Source organism: Oryx dammah, unplaced genomic scaffold (genome assembly GCF_014754425.2).
Source record: "Oryx dammah isolate SB20612 unplaced genomic scaffold, SCBI_Odam_1.1 HiC_scaffold_4, whole genome shotgun sequence".
Classification (NCBI taxonomy): domain Eukaryota; kingdom Metazoa; phylum Chordata; class Mammalia; order Artiodactyla; family Bovidae; genus Oryx; species Oryx dammah.
The window spans coordinates 82,564,319-82,579,492 of NW_024070188.1; the positions used below are offsets into that span (position 1 = coordinate 82,564,319).

Below are 15,174 nucleotides of genomic sequence, written 5' to 3' on the forward strand. Positions count from 1 at the left end.
CCTGTCCTTAACCTCGTGATTGTCAGAGACAGACTTCAAATTAAATGAATCCACTGCTGTAAAAACCACTGTCTTCTGGCTGAAAAATTGCTTTCTTCATTGTCCATTTCTAGTTCATCATACTTTTTCTCTACTTGATCATTTGAAATCACTGGATTTAGAAGTTTGATTTTGACCAAACAACAATGTCTTTAAAAAGTATGGCCTTAATTGTTCCCTTACTTTCAAAAATGCCATCACACACTGAAGGTGTCATTCATTCACCAAATATGTGTGCAAGCATCTATCACATTTTGCAGGAGACTGTATTAAGAAGAGTCATGTAAACAAATCACAAGCACCTGAAAAGTTCAATAAGGAGGCCAAACAATGAACACAGGATGAACGATCAGAAATCTATGTTTAATTTGTAAATAACACTCAGAAAGACACAGCCTGAGTTCAGCACAGAGAACCTGCAAGGTTGTCCAGAGTGGGCCAGGAGTCTTGTGAGAGAGATCAATCTGGATTTGAACCTTTAAAAATAAGGAAAAGTTGGAAAATCTTAGAGGCTAAGAGAAGACATTTCAGAACAGAAAAATTATGTGAATAAAAGCTCGAAATCTGAAAAGTGTTGAAAAAGTTTCTTAATGGAAAGTTCTGTAGCCTGATACCAAAACCAACCAGTTATGGAATTAATGGGAAGAACGTACCCCTACCTCATCTCCTCTGCTGCTTCGCTGCTGCTCTGGGTCCCGGCATACAGAGTTAGTGAAGTAATTTGCCAAACTCAATGCAAAATGAAAATGCACAGCCCGACAGGGTGGGGAAGCGAAACTCCCCTTCCCTTGGGGGCCCGTCACACCAACACACAAGGAATGGATGACCCCAAGGAACTGCAACCTCTGCACAGGATGTGCTGGGCCCCTGGACCAGGAGCAGATGAGAGGCCCCTGCCAAAGCCAGATACAGCCAGCCTAAGACAGGACAACCACCATCTTGCTCTGCCCCAGATGCCGTGGGGCCTGCACTTGATTCTGACCCTCCTGGGCCCACAGACAGGCCCTGACAGGAGTGGAAAGGGAGCCTGGGCCTCCCCACCAACGCCCCTGGGCAGAAGGCAGCAGGGGTCCTAGCAGGCGTGTGGGGAAGGGGGAAGTGGAAGATCAAGGGAAGGGGGAAGACCAGGTCCTCAGGGAGCTGGGTGCAAGCAACTAAAAGCACAACTGAAAGACATTGCAGTGCAGTCAGCAAATGCGAAGGTCAAGTTATACTGTGAATAACATATATTCTGGTTCTGCTTATTCCCCTGCACCCCGGAGACCCCCAGGACAGTGACTCTCCCAGCCTGGCTGACCCCATCCTTTCACTCTTTGGAAAAACTGTCTGCCATTAAGAGATGATGGACAGAATCAAACCAATTCATCAAGTGATTCAATGTGCAAAATCCAAAATAATAACTTCGAACCTCAGCTCTCCCTGTTTCCCCTCTTTTTATTTAGTCTACTAGGACAAAAGACCAACTATCATATTTGCCACAGAAAGTCCTTAAGATGAATGAGCATCAATCTTTTTGAGCTACTGCTGTTATATCCTTCCATTATTGACGCATTGCTTACTTTTTAGATCATTTCACATCTTCCAAGAGAAATTTTGTTAATTCTTACCACACCTAAGAAAAATCTGGGTGATTCCAGCTAAAGATTTGTCAATTTTGTTTATCTTTTCAAAGAACTAGCTCTTGATTTCATTTTGTCTTTTTAGTTCTCTGTTTCATTTATTTCTGGTGTAACCTTTGTTGTTCCCTTCCATCGACTAACTTTGGACTTTGTTCTTCCTTTTCTACTCTCTTGAGGTATAACGTTAGGTTGCTATTGGAGATTTTTCTTTTTTCCTGAGGAATTTCCTTTCTTTTATTTTTTAAATTTACTTTATTGAAGTATAGTTGATTTACAATGTTGTGCTAATCTCTGCTGTACTGCAAAGTGATTCAGTTATACATACATATACCTTCTCTTTTATAATATTTTACTTTGTGGTTTATCACAGGATATTGAATCAAGTTCCCTGTGGTATAGAGTAGGAACTTGTTGTTTATCCATCCTGTATATAATAGTTTGCATCTGCTAACCCCCAAACTCCCAATCCAACCCTCCTCCTTCCCCATCCCCTTGGCAACCACAAGTCTGATTAACTTCCCGCTTAGAACTGCTTTTGCTGTATTCCACAATAGGATTCTAGAAGTTGACTCTTCATTTCAGTTCTCCAAAGAGAATCAAAGGCCTGATAGCTTCCCGAAAGTGGGACAGAGCTTAAACACAAACAGAGAAGTCCTGACTCACAGGTCTGGGGTCAGCTGACATAGTTCCAGGAGGAGCAGCTGGAAGCACACCTGAAGTCCCCCAGAAGCTGGTCCCTTGTGAAAGGCTCTGATGGGTGAGGGTCCCTGGGGGACATCACAGAACGCCATTCACCCATGAAAACTACAACTCGAGATTCTACCGCAGAAATAAGACCTACCGTGGCATGCTGATTTTGCCCTGATTTGTTGTGAAGGCCTGACCTTGCCTGTGTGTGCTCAGTCGCTTCAGTCGTGTCTGACTCTTTGTGACCCTATGGACGGTAGCCCTTCTCTGTCCATGGAATTCTCCAGGCAAGAATCCTGGCGTGGATTGCTATGCCCTTCTCCAGGGGATCTTCCCAACCCAGGGATCGAACCCAGGTCTCCTGCCTCTCCTGCATTGCAGGTGGATTCTTTACCGCTGAGCCACTGGGAAAGCCCCTGACTGATCTTAAAAATACATAAAATAGACATATTGGCCATCAGATGCATTATACTCCTAAACGAACCAGATATTTTTCAGTCAATTTTCTGATTAATCAGGCTGTTTGTCCTTCAGTCTTACACAACGTTTTTCTAAAGGCAATTTGAAATTAAACAGCATTTTCTGTGATGTTTTTCCCCAACTTTTTATTTTTAAAATTTTCAAACTTGGAATAAGATGACAGAATGCCGCAATGACTATCCCTACCCCCTCACCTACATGCACCAGCTGTTACACTTTGTCACGTTGGCTTGGTGGAGCAGTAGTTCACCTTGGAGTCACACGGGATGAGCCTTGAGAAGGGTGAGAAGAGCCTCGCGCAGGCCAAGACGCTCTGGCTTCATGCCAACAGGTGGTTTCTTAGTCGTCAGGCATGTTGAGACCCTCTCGGCCTCTCTTGGCTAAGGTTTGACTGCTCCTTCTAGATTAAGAAACAAGAGAGATTAATTGAGGGAAAGTGTGCATTGCACTTACGCAAATGCACTTAAGGGAATGTCGATAAATTCAGTAAATACAGGGACTTCCCTGGTGGTCCAATGGTTAAGAATCTGCCTTCCAATGCAGGAAACATGGGTTCAGTCCTTAGGCAGGGAACTAAGATCTCACATGCCAAGGGGCAACCAAGCCCATGTGCCACAGCTAGAGAAAGCCGGCATACGCACCACAATGCAGACCCAGCACAGCCAAAAAGAAAACATTCAATAAATAGAAAAAGAAAGAAAGTGAAGTCGCTCAGTTGTGTTCGACTCTTGGTGACCCCCTGGGCTGTAGCCTACCAGGCTCCTCCATCCATGGGATTCTCCAGGCAAGAATACTGGAGTGGGTTGCCATTTCCTTCTCCAGGGGCTCTTCCCAACCCAGGGATCAAATCCTGGTCTCCCACATTGCAGGCAGACACTTTACCCTCTGAGCCACCAGGGAAGCCCAATAAATAGAAAGTGTATTTTTATTTACTGGAAATCAAATTTCAAGCAAAACACGTCTTACATTTGCATATATCAGACATCCACTCACCCAATGTATATGAAGCTCCTAGCCATGCCCAGCACTTTTCTGGACTCGAGATGTGGCAGCACAGGCAAGCTCAAATGCCATACCGGGATGCGTAATCTGGAGGAAATGAAACGGGGCGATACTCAGGGCGAGGTAGTGACTCCAGCTCATCCCTCAGAGCCATGGGCCCAGCAAATGGAAAGAGCCAGAAAAACATGTTCCAGATACAAACAGCAGGAATGGAGTCAGGGGAGGAAGAGGAGGTGAGCCCAGAAACCATCAGGCCCTGATGCATGACGTCTCACTGGCCTAGAAAATAGCTTGAATTACATTCTAAATTCAGAGGAAAATCAGTAGGTTTTTATGCAGAGAAAGGGCACGATCTGAAAGAAATTGCAAAGATCCCCCTGGCCGTTGTGCAAAAACAGTGGTTATAGGGTCTGTATTAGCTGCTACAGGATGCTGTAACAAAGTACCACAAACTGGGGGGAGGTGGGGAGGGTTAAAACAACAGAAATCTATTGTCTCACAGTTCTGGAGGTCAGAAGTGCAAAATCAAGGTGTTGAGAGGTCTTGTTCCCTCCAAAGTGTTTAGGGGAGGAGGCTTCCTTGCCTCCTCCAGCTCCTGGTGGCCCCAGGGGTTCCAGAGACAGACTGGGACCTAGGCCCCTTTGCTGCAGTGCTGCAAAGCTTGCACCTGAACACACCTCTCCTTGAAATACAGAACACAAGGAAACTATAAGGGACTAAAAATAACTGTGTGCATGGCCAGTTGGGGCAAATTCTGGACCAAAAGATGCCAAAAAATCCAGCTGCCCTTTCTGAGGAGCTGGGAGCAAAAACTGGGTGTTGGGAGCAAAAGCAGGGTACACATGCCCCCCTGCACTCAACACCACAAAGGGGTGGGCAGACCACCCAGGCCACCCCTCCAGCCCGACCCTAAACACACCCCTGCCCTCACCCTGTATAAGAGACGATATAAAGGAACACGCTTGCCCTCCCCATCCCATGGGAGGGAGCAAGTAAACATGTTACTTGTTTTTGCTTCCTCTTGTAGCCAGTGCAGGAGCCCCAGTAAAGCCTTGCCCGAATTTTTTTTTCATTTTTTTTAACATCTAGACAATTTATTAACACAAAATAATAACTTGAGTCCAGTTCACAGATAGTGACCATGGTGACCCCCCTTCCCGTGGGTGCTGTCAGAGGGGTTGGGCGTGACATCCTCAATCCACCCAATCTCCATCCCTGAGCTGGCGAGGGCTCCGAGCGCTGACTGGGCCCCTGGTTCAGGAGTCTTGGTGGTATTTCCTCCTGCGGCCTGGAGTTTAATGTGGAGGGCAGTGATGCCCAGCTCCTTGCATCATGGCAGCATATGGCAAGGACTCATCTCGATCAGCCCTTCATCCCACCAGTTATACAACAGATGGTTTCCTTGCCAGAAAGATCAGTGACATGGACAAAAGTGTCACTGAAGTGTGCAAAGGTGTTCAGTTCAGTTCAGTCGCTCAGTTGTGTCTGACTCTTTGCGACCCCATGAATCGCAGCACGCCAGGCCTCCCTGTCCATCACCAACTCCCGGAGTTCACTCAGACTCATGTCCATCGAGTCAGTGATGCCATCCAGCCATCTCATCCTCTGTCGTCCTCTTCTCCCTGCCCCCAATCCCTCCCAGCATCAAAGTCTTTTCCAATGAGTCAACTCTTCTCATGAGGTGGCCAAAGTACTGGAGTTTCAGCTTTAGCATCATTCCTTCCAAAGAAATCCCAGGGCTGATCTCCTTTAGAATGGACTGGTTGGATTTCCTTGCAGTCTAAGGGACTCTCAAGAGTCTTCTCCAACACCACAGTTCAAAAGCATCAATTCTTCGGCACTCAGCCTTCTTCACAGTCCAACTCTCACATCCATACATGGCTACTGGAAAACCATAGACTTGACTAGACAGACCTTAGTCGGCAAAGTAATGTCTCTGCTTTTGAATATGCTGTCTGGGTTGGTCATAACTTTTCTTCCAAAGAGTAAGAGTCTTTTAATTTCATGGCAGCAGTCACCATCTGCAGTGATTTTGGAGCCCAAAACAATAAAGTCTGACACTGTTTCCACTGTTTCCCCATCTATTTCCCATGAAGTGATGGGACTGGATGCCATGATCTTCATTTTCTGAATGTTGAGCTTCAAGCCAACTTTTTCACTCTTCTCTTTCACTTTCGTCAAGAGGCTTTTTAGTTCCTCTTCACTTTCTGCCATAAGGGTGGTGTCATCTGCATATCTGAGGTTATTGATATTTCTCCCGTAAGTAGCACACACCTTCAGCCACCTGAAGGCCAAGGCTGATGACCTTCTCTTCCTTCTTCTCTTTCCCCTTGAGAGCTGTTATTTCTGCATGTCTTCTCCACGATCCACCAGCAGAGAGCTTGCTTGAATTTCTTGTCTGGCCTCTTGTTGTTGTTGTTTAGTCACTAAGTCGTGTCTGATTGTTTGAGACCCTGTGGATGGTAGCCCACCAGACTCCTCTGTCCATAAGGATTTCCCAGGCAAGAATGCTGGAGTGGGTTGCCATTTCTTTCTCCAGGGGATCTCTCTGGACCAGGGATTGAACCTAGGTCTCCTGCACGGGCAGGTGGGTTCTTTACCACTGAGCCACCCCCTCTAGTCAGTTTCTGCTGACTGGGAAAGGCCAAGAACTCAATCGGTATCAGGCCTGGGTTCATGGCAGCAGTGACACAATCTCTGCCTCCATCCTCACGTGGCCATTTTCCCGTGTGTGTGTGTTTCCGTGTCTCTTCTGCTCACAAGGACGCCAGCCAGATAGGATTAGGGCTAATGCTAATGATTTCATTTTCACTTGATTGCAACTGCAAAGATCCTATTTCAACATGAGGGCACATTTCCAGTTTCCAGGGGTTGGGACTTCAATTATTTTTTTAGGGAGACACGGTGGGCAGGGGCACGGGAAGAAGTGAGGGGTTCTGTGGGGCTCCTGCCATGTCCAGAGGCAGCTGCAGTGCTTGGACAAGGAGTGGGGGATACGAGGGGAGATTTCGTAAATCTACCCACAAGACTTAGGGAGAGGGAAAGCAAGAGAGCCATCAGGAGTGCCTTCTAGAATTTCAGATGACAAAAGTAGGAAGATGGTGCAGCCATTTATGAGATGGGAAAGTTAAGAGAAGGATCAACTTTGGAGAACAAATCTGTAGCTGTCTTTGGAGCATGTTCAACTTGAGATACGCCTATGGAGCTATCAATGAAACTCTTGAGTCTGCATGTCTGGGTCTCGGGGGAGAAGTCAGGACTAGATGTGTGAATTTGGAAATTAGTGGCATGGGGATCTTCATTTTAATTTCTTCTTTTTCATATTTATTTATTTATTTTTGGCTGCACTGGTTCTTCGTTGCTGGGCATAGGTTTCTCCAGTTGCGGCTAGTGGGGGCTACTCTTCGTTGTGACGCTCGGGGTTTCTCATTCCAGTGGCTTCTCTTGCTGTGGAGCACAAGCTCTAGGGTCAGTAACTGTGGTTCACAGGCTCTAGAGCGCTGGCTCAGTAGTCGTGGCACAGAACTTACTTGCCGGAGCAGGGATGGAACCTGTGTCCCCTGCACTGGCAGGCAGATTCTTAACCGCTGAACCATCAGGGAAGTCCTTAATTTGAATTTCATCATGAGTAGGTCAGTTGAAACTTTGAATGAGAAAGTAATTTTTTAAAAAATGATAAAGACTAGTTTAATCACCAATATGTTGCCAGAGAGTAATTACTTGATGTGAAGAAAAGTGAAAGTGTTAGTCGCTTAGTCATGCCTGACTCTTTGTGACCCAGTGACTGTAGCCCACCAGGCTCCTCTGTCCATGGGATTCTCCAGGCAAGAATACTGCAGTGAGTAGCCATTCTCTTCTCCAAGGGATCTTCCCAACCCAAGGATCGAACCCAGGTCTCCTGCATTGCAAGCGGATTCTTTACCCAATGAGCCACCAGGGAAGCCCAATTACCTGAAGCTTCATAGCTAAACAGAGAACGCTGTGGAGTCACTGGCCGATGGTTTCGTTTACTCAGATATTAGGAAGTGAGGGGACCGTGCATGGCTGGCTTTGTTACTCTGTGACTTGTGAGCCCTGGAATTTGGTTATTAATCAAGCAGAAGTGAATCCTGTGTGACATGACAAAAATGTTTCCATATTTTGAACAACTGTTCTTAAATCCAAAATAATCCCATAAGAAAGAGCTCCGTTTGTTGATGTTTGACTGCTGACAGCTTCTAAGCCTCATCCTTCCAGCCAACCCCTCCACCACATGGAGCAAGAAAGCCTGAGTGCGCCCTCTTTCGGCCCAGAGGGACAGTCCCACCATGGAAGCTTTTCCCATGCCTGGACCCTCAACTCAGCCCCGCCCCAAGAAGCCCCAGGCCAGTCTCTCTTCCTTGCTCTCTCAAGATTTGTCTGGACCAGCTTGAGAAGCCTATTCTGCTCTTCCTAAACACCTGATTATGTGGGCAATAACCTTTTCACACACCCTCCTGCTGTGAGTGTGGCATCAGCAGTCTTAGTATCCAAACCCAGGGCCAGGTGGGATTCCATCTCACTTGTTCAAAGCGGTTAAAACAAAACCCAGGAATCAGCCGTAAAGTAGTGTTTAGGGAAGAAAAGGGCCGTTTACCGCTCCAACAGAAAAGACAGGAAGAAGCTGGGAACGCTGATGAAACAGTGTCCGATAAAACAGCTGGATCCACAGGAGAGGAACCTGCAAGCCCAGGGCCACTCGGTGAGGCCCCAGCACCCCTTGCAGAGGGAGCATAGAGCCTCACCAGCAAAGAGTAAGAGCAGGCTAATAGTTGAGCCATGTTCCAATACAAGTCAGAATCTCAATTTGAAAGTCGTTCAGTCGTGTCTGACTTTTTGTGACTCTATAATACAGTCTGTGGAATTCTCCAGGCCAGAATACTGGAGTGGGTAGCCTTTCCCTTCTCCAGGGGATCTTCCTAATCCAGGGATCAAACCCAGGTCTCCCACATTGCAGGCAGATTCTTTACCAGCTGAGCCACAAGGGAAGCCCAAGAATACTGGAGTGGGTACCCTATCCCTTCTCCAGCAGATCTTCCCAACCCAAGAATTGAACTGGGGTCTCCTGCATTACAGACGGATTCTTTACCAACCGAGCGATCAGGGAAGCCCCTTGAAATAGAAAGGTTAGTAAATTATAGAAATTTGCTTCTTATGTTTGGGGGCTAGAGGACAGGTGGGGAGGCCCAGGAGATGAAGATAGCATGTGAGGTACAAAAATCATATCCTCCAACTTGTAGAACAAGACAAGTGACTGTGTTACCTGGAAAGCATACACCTCTGTGGTTTAAATCATGTTTTCTCTAAACCAGCGGTCTCCAACCTTTTTGGCACCAGGGATTGGTTTCGTGGAAGACAGTTTTTCCATGGATGGGGATGGGGGGATAGTTTTGGGTTTGCTTGCTGCTCACTTCCTGTCATGTGGCCCATTTCCTAATGGGCCACAGACTGGTCTATGACCCTGGGGTTGGGGACCCATGTTCTAAACCACTCACAGTTGTCAGGTTAAGCCTTCTCAGAGTCGGTAATCTCTAAACATGTGTTGTATCTTGTTTCTACACCCTGGTTTTTGTACTCCTTTGTAGGAAATATGCACCAGATTATAGAAAGGCTCAGTCAGGATGGGGCCGTGGTGGGCGGGGGCGGTGTGTGCTTTCTGGTACAAAGGTCTCCATGGAGAACATGAGAAAACACACCGTGTGTGTTGGTGCAAAAAAGGAGGGCAGGGAAGGACAATCAGGGAACTTCGAGTGATGCTGCAGAAAGGATGTGAGAGCCGAGTTCCAGTCCCACTTCTGTAACTGACCTTAGGAAATTCACTTAACATCTCACTTCCTCAATTTCTCCTCCATAAAAGAGCGAGGTTCAAGTGGATGGTCTCTAAGGTCTGAAATCACTACAGTTCCATAATTCATGGTCTCTAAGCCAAAGACATCAGGCTTAAAAAGTTACAAAGGACAGAGATGTGGCCAGATACAATCCCCTTCCAGCATGACTTGTCTGTAGTCTGTGAATCCAACTGAATGAGGTTCCAGGTCTCAGATCCTACCAGATCCCCCCATAAATCCTGGGGGACTGCAACCCTATTATTTCCAAGGCAGGAGTCGATGGGCGCCAGCCTCTCCCGCCTCTGCCACACACCCCTTTGGAAACTACTCCAGTCACGAGGCAAACGGGAAATAACTCAGGTCTTCCAGCTCCCGTGGACGCTGTACACGGTTTCTCCATGGGAGCTGCCAAGATGCTAAGCTCCTGTCCGCAGTTTTAAGTGGCTGCTCTTGAAGAGACCAAGCAAGACGAGGGATGCGGCAAGGCCAGCCCCAAAGCACAGAGCGCCAGAAGCCAAAGCCGACTTAAGCCCACAGAACCTGGACCAGGAAAAGGCTGGTTTCCTCTCTGTTTTGAAGGCACGAGAGATGCTCCCGAGAACCAAGCAGTCAAGCTAACCCTGCTTGGAAGGATCTATATTCTAATGCTGTCTACATTATGCTGTTGGCCAGCCAGCCACATGGCACGTCTGTTTCCAGCTACGAAACTTGTTCGTGGAAAACACTCTGGCACACGCGTCCTGTCCTCAGACCATCTCCTCTCTCCAGGACCCCAGGAAAACCAAGACAAAACCAGGACCCCCGGGAAAACCAAGACAAAGGTGGCCCTGGTGAAGATGAACTGAACCAGGTTCTATTGACTCACATTAAGACTCTGCAGAAGTCACCACTAATTTACATCTAAGTTGCATCCAGTTATACAGGAAATAAAGTCAGGCTTTGCTTGCTGATGTTATGGCTTTTTCCATGCATGTATGCTAACTTGCTTCGGTTGTGTCCAACTCTGTGTGACCCCATGGACTGACTGCAGCCTGCCAGGCTCCTCTGTCCAAGGATTCTCCAGGCAAGAATACTGAAATGTGTTGCCATGCCCTCCTCCAGGGGATCTTCCTGATGCAGGGATCGAAACTGTCTCTTACGTCTACCAGCATTGGCAGGAGGGTTCTTTACCATCAGCACCACCTGGGAAGCCATCTTGTGCCAAATCATGAGCCCCTGTCTTCTTTCTCCGGATGGATTATTGTTATGGAATTACTCCTCCCTCTTCCCTGCAAATGGAGAGAACTTCCCCCCACCCGGTGTTTAAGCTCTTTGACCCTTTCTTTTGTCTACGAAGGGCTTCATCCACGTGGAGAGAGTGACAGGCCTGAGAAGCTGAGGAACATCGTGCCTGGCCTAAAGGAAGAGGACTTTCACTTCTAATTACAAAACAGACCCACAGGCAGGAAGGCCAGGGGTCTCCAAACAGAGGAAATAGGCTGCAAGTGTCAGACATCTTTTATCTCTCCCTTAAGCAGCAGAAGGAAACAAACTACAAGTGCCAGATTTTTATCTCTTCGCCGTACAAAATTAAAAGGAGGTTTCTCTATGGAAATGTTTTTCTTAAGCTATGTTAATGAAACTATGTATTTGCTTTGGAATTTACCTTTCTTCAAAATGGTTCCACCTAAGACTAACTTTTTTTCTTTTCTCAAACCTTGGGCTGATAATAGCTCAACAAACCAGTATTCCCATCAATTGTTTTACAGCTGGGGGATGACACACGTCATGCCATTCTATCTCAAAAATGCACATTGTGGGAGAGGGGTCTGCTGAAACTCATCAGCCTTGAGATGTCTCTCTTATCTGATTAACAGCTTTCTAACAGACATAAAACAGCTTGCTAAAGACTAGCAGGGGGCACCCTCCGTCCCTCTTCTGATGTCTATGTCAGACGCTTTCTCTGTACCTTTTTATACTTTAGTAAAATTCTGCTGTACAAAAGCTCTTGAGTGGTCAAGATGGGTCCGTGGTCCCAAAGCTAAATCTTCTTCGGAGATCACAAATCCGACACTGTTCACCGTAATCTATCATTTCCCTCATACTTATTCCCGAATTTACATAATTTGATGAACCAGTCAAATACAGGAGGTGCATTCAGTCTCTGGGGAACTAGAATTAAGAGTGAGAGGTGTCCCTATGGTTTAAGAGGAGCCCATGGTGGGCAGGCCACCTCTGCTGAGAAGTTCCTGTTCCAGAAAAACTGGGTTCCCCACACACTCAAGTGGGGAGGATGCATACAAATTCACACGTCACTCAGAAGAACAAGTCCATGATTCGTACCTAAATGACAACATCAAGACACTGGACTTCCTGGTCTGGCTGGTAAGACTTTGTCACTCCTAATGCCGAAACCTGGTGCCTGGCCAGGGAACTAGATCCCATATGCCTCAACTGAGAATCTGCATGTTGCAACTAAGGCCTTGCATGGCCTAAATAAGCAAATAAATAAAATATTTTAAAAAATAATAATAACCGTTACTCCTCCTAGTCCTGGGCATTGCCCAGCACTGTGCTGGTCCTTCACCTCTCTGCTCCCAGATCCTTCACCTTGGTCCCTTCTTTGCTACCCTTCCTTCCCCAGCCCTGAGACCCCATCCAAAAAGTCCCTCTGACAGATATCAGTGCATTTCCATTCAAAAGGATGGAGAGTGTGACTGGATACCCCGCATATTTGGACTACAAGTTTTCTAGGAAAATACTGGTCATAGGAAAAATCATAAAATCACAAGAAAAAAAAAACAAAAATGGTGAACAATACCATTTAGACATGTGAGTCAGTGATAATGTTAGTGTCTGCAGTCTTCATATCAAAATGTTGAGTAAATAATTGTAATAACTGTTAGTGTCCCCATTTTGGACTTTCCTGGTGATGCAGTGGATAAGAATCCACCTGCCAATTCAGGAGACATGGGAGTCTCAGGTTCGATCACTGGGTGGGGGAGACCCTCTGGTGAAGGAAGTGGCAACCCACTCAGTATTCTTGGAAATCCCACGGACAGAGGAATCTGGTGGGCTACAGACCACAGAGTTGCAAAGAGCTGGACACAACTGAGCGCACACAGGATCCCGTTTCACAGGTGGGGCCATTGGAACAACAGTGAATGCAAGCTATTTGTATGGCTCCAGAGATTTGTCAAGTGTGAGTGTAAAACTATGTTCAAGTCGTCCGGGAGGTAAAACCTAGAGGCCACACCTGGAAACGGTGCCCTGCAGACAGGCCAAGTCACTATCACACATGACTGTCTAACCCGCACTCCTCAGAAGATGCAGGTTCAGGGTCATCAAGGGGAATTTTCATTATCTGAACCAGAGCCAGAATTCTATTAGGGAGGGAGATAAGCCTCACTAGTTGCTCTGAGTAGAAGGTGAAGATCTAGTGGAATATCTGCGTGGAGAAGCCTGGGCCACCAAGGCAAGCGCAGTCGGGGGATGGGGGGGAACCCGCGATCAGACAAGGAGACGAGAGAAGGCGGAAAGGGAGGAGAGGAACCAAGGACGCGATGGGGGAGAGGCAGAGCCAGAGGCAGTGAGATGGTGACCAGTGGGATGGCCGTGGAGCAGGGCCGTGAGAAACATCCCTGGCCGGAGGCTAAAAGCGCTCAAGGGTAAAAACATCTGACGTCAAACACTGGATGATATCACTTGTAATATGTGCAATCGCAACTATAACACAGATGGGACTTGCCTGGTAGTCCAGTGCTTAGGACTTGGTGCTTTCACTGCTGAAGCCCTGGTTCGATTCCTCCTGGGGAATTAAAGGCTTGCAAACCTTGAGGGGCAGCCAATATATAAATAAATAAACAAGCAAATAAACAAATAAAATATGAACACATCTATGAAACAGAAATAGACTTACAGACGTAGAGAACAGAGTGTGGTTGCCAAGCAGGCAAGGGTTGTAGGGGAGGGATGGACTGAGAGTTTGGGGTTGGCAGGTGCAAACGGCTATACATAGAATGGAAAAACAGCAAGGTCCTACTGTAGAGCACAGGAGACCAGATTCGATATCCTGTAATAAACCATAATGGAAAAGAATATATATATATGTATGACTGAATCACTTTGCTGTACATCAGAACCAAACACAGCATGGTAAATCAACTAGACTTCAATAAAATTTTTTTTTTTTTTTTGATGTCTGACATGACTTTTAGGTTCTGCACTGTGGTACTAGGGTTAATACTTAAGTGTTTTGAATGTTTCAAATGTTACTCATTTTCTTCCTTCTATCAGGTCTCATCTCACATGTCAGCCCTGACCACCCCTGATGCTGCACACCTGACCCAGTCAAACAAGGTACCTTGATCCTTTCTGGGTGTAAAACAGTCTGTTTCACATTAAAACCGCCCCTTTCCAAGTCCTTCTTCACCGCGTTTCTCCTCGGCTTCTCCCCAGACTTCATGACCGCGTGTGTGTGTGCCTGTGTGTGTTCAGTTGATGTCAACGTCTGTTCCGGTTCTCATGGCTGCTGTGCTGACATCTCTCGGACCTCCGGCTTCGACTGCCAGATTCTCAGCATTTTTAACGTTCTCATGTGTATCGTGAAATCCAGCACCTGACAGAATGCGCTCATTGGCTGGCAGGGGCATTGCCCACCCCTTCATCAGGTTCTCTCCACTTGAACGTGGCTAACAAGCCTCCTTGGAAGCCTGACATTGCCTTCAGAATCGTTAAAGACCACGCATGAAATATCAGCCTCTGGCAAAACGAACTCCAAATAGCTCCTGATTGTGAAGTATGGTGTAATAGCGCTGCTGGCAAGGGATGAAACTAATCTCATGCAAATAACTAACTGGTCTCAGTGTAACTGTGACCTTGGGCAACTGAGCCCTGAAGAACACGAGGTGCCTTCTAGCTGGAGCACTTCAGAACTTAGAGGCCGTCCCTGCTGCTGAATCAGACAGATCTTGTCCTGATGGATTAACCTCCGCCATGTTCCACACTCAAATGTAGTCTTAGCTAGAAACCTGAGCCTGGATACCCATGGTCCTACAAGCCTGGAGTGATAATCTATTGCCAAAAACCTGGTTGAGTTTTTCCAGAAAGAGCTCCACTACAGATTTAGGGGTGTCTTATCTTCCTCTCATTGCCTCCTAGCCTCTGCCCCATTCCACTCCATCAGATCCTTCCAAAAAGGAGGAAATGAGAGCTCTTGCGGTCCACCAGAGCAAACCTTCTGATGCCTTTTGCATCTCAGATCTACAGAAGACACTCGTGGCTAAGAAAGATGCTGAAAACTGCTGTCCTGGACCAACCTCACCTTCATCAGAACCAGTTAAGAAAAAGGGAAGAAAAGGCACTAATTTTAATGTGTGCAAGCAGTGCTGGGCAGCAGCATAGCCTAACTTGTTCATCCATTATCTCTGTTATAATCAAGAACACGCAGGCTCAGAGAGGCTATTGACCATGTGCGTGATCATAGCAGTGGGAAGGCTATGATTTGAGCTTCTGCTTCTGAC

At 46.8% G+C, this 15,174-nt stretch overlaps 1 pseudogene; it reads right to left on the bottom strand.

Annotated features, from left to right (window-relative positions):
* Nucleotides 1-4,953: 4,953 nt before the first annotated feature.
* LOC120862682 lies at nt 4,954-6,548 on the bottom strand (annotated as a pseudogene).
* Between the last annotated feature and the right edge of the window lie 8,626 nt (nt 6,549-15,174).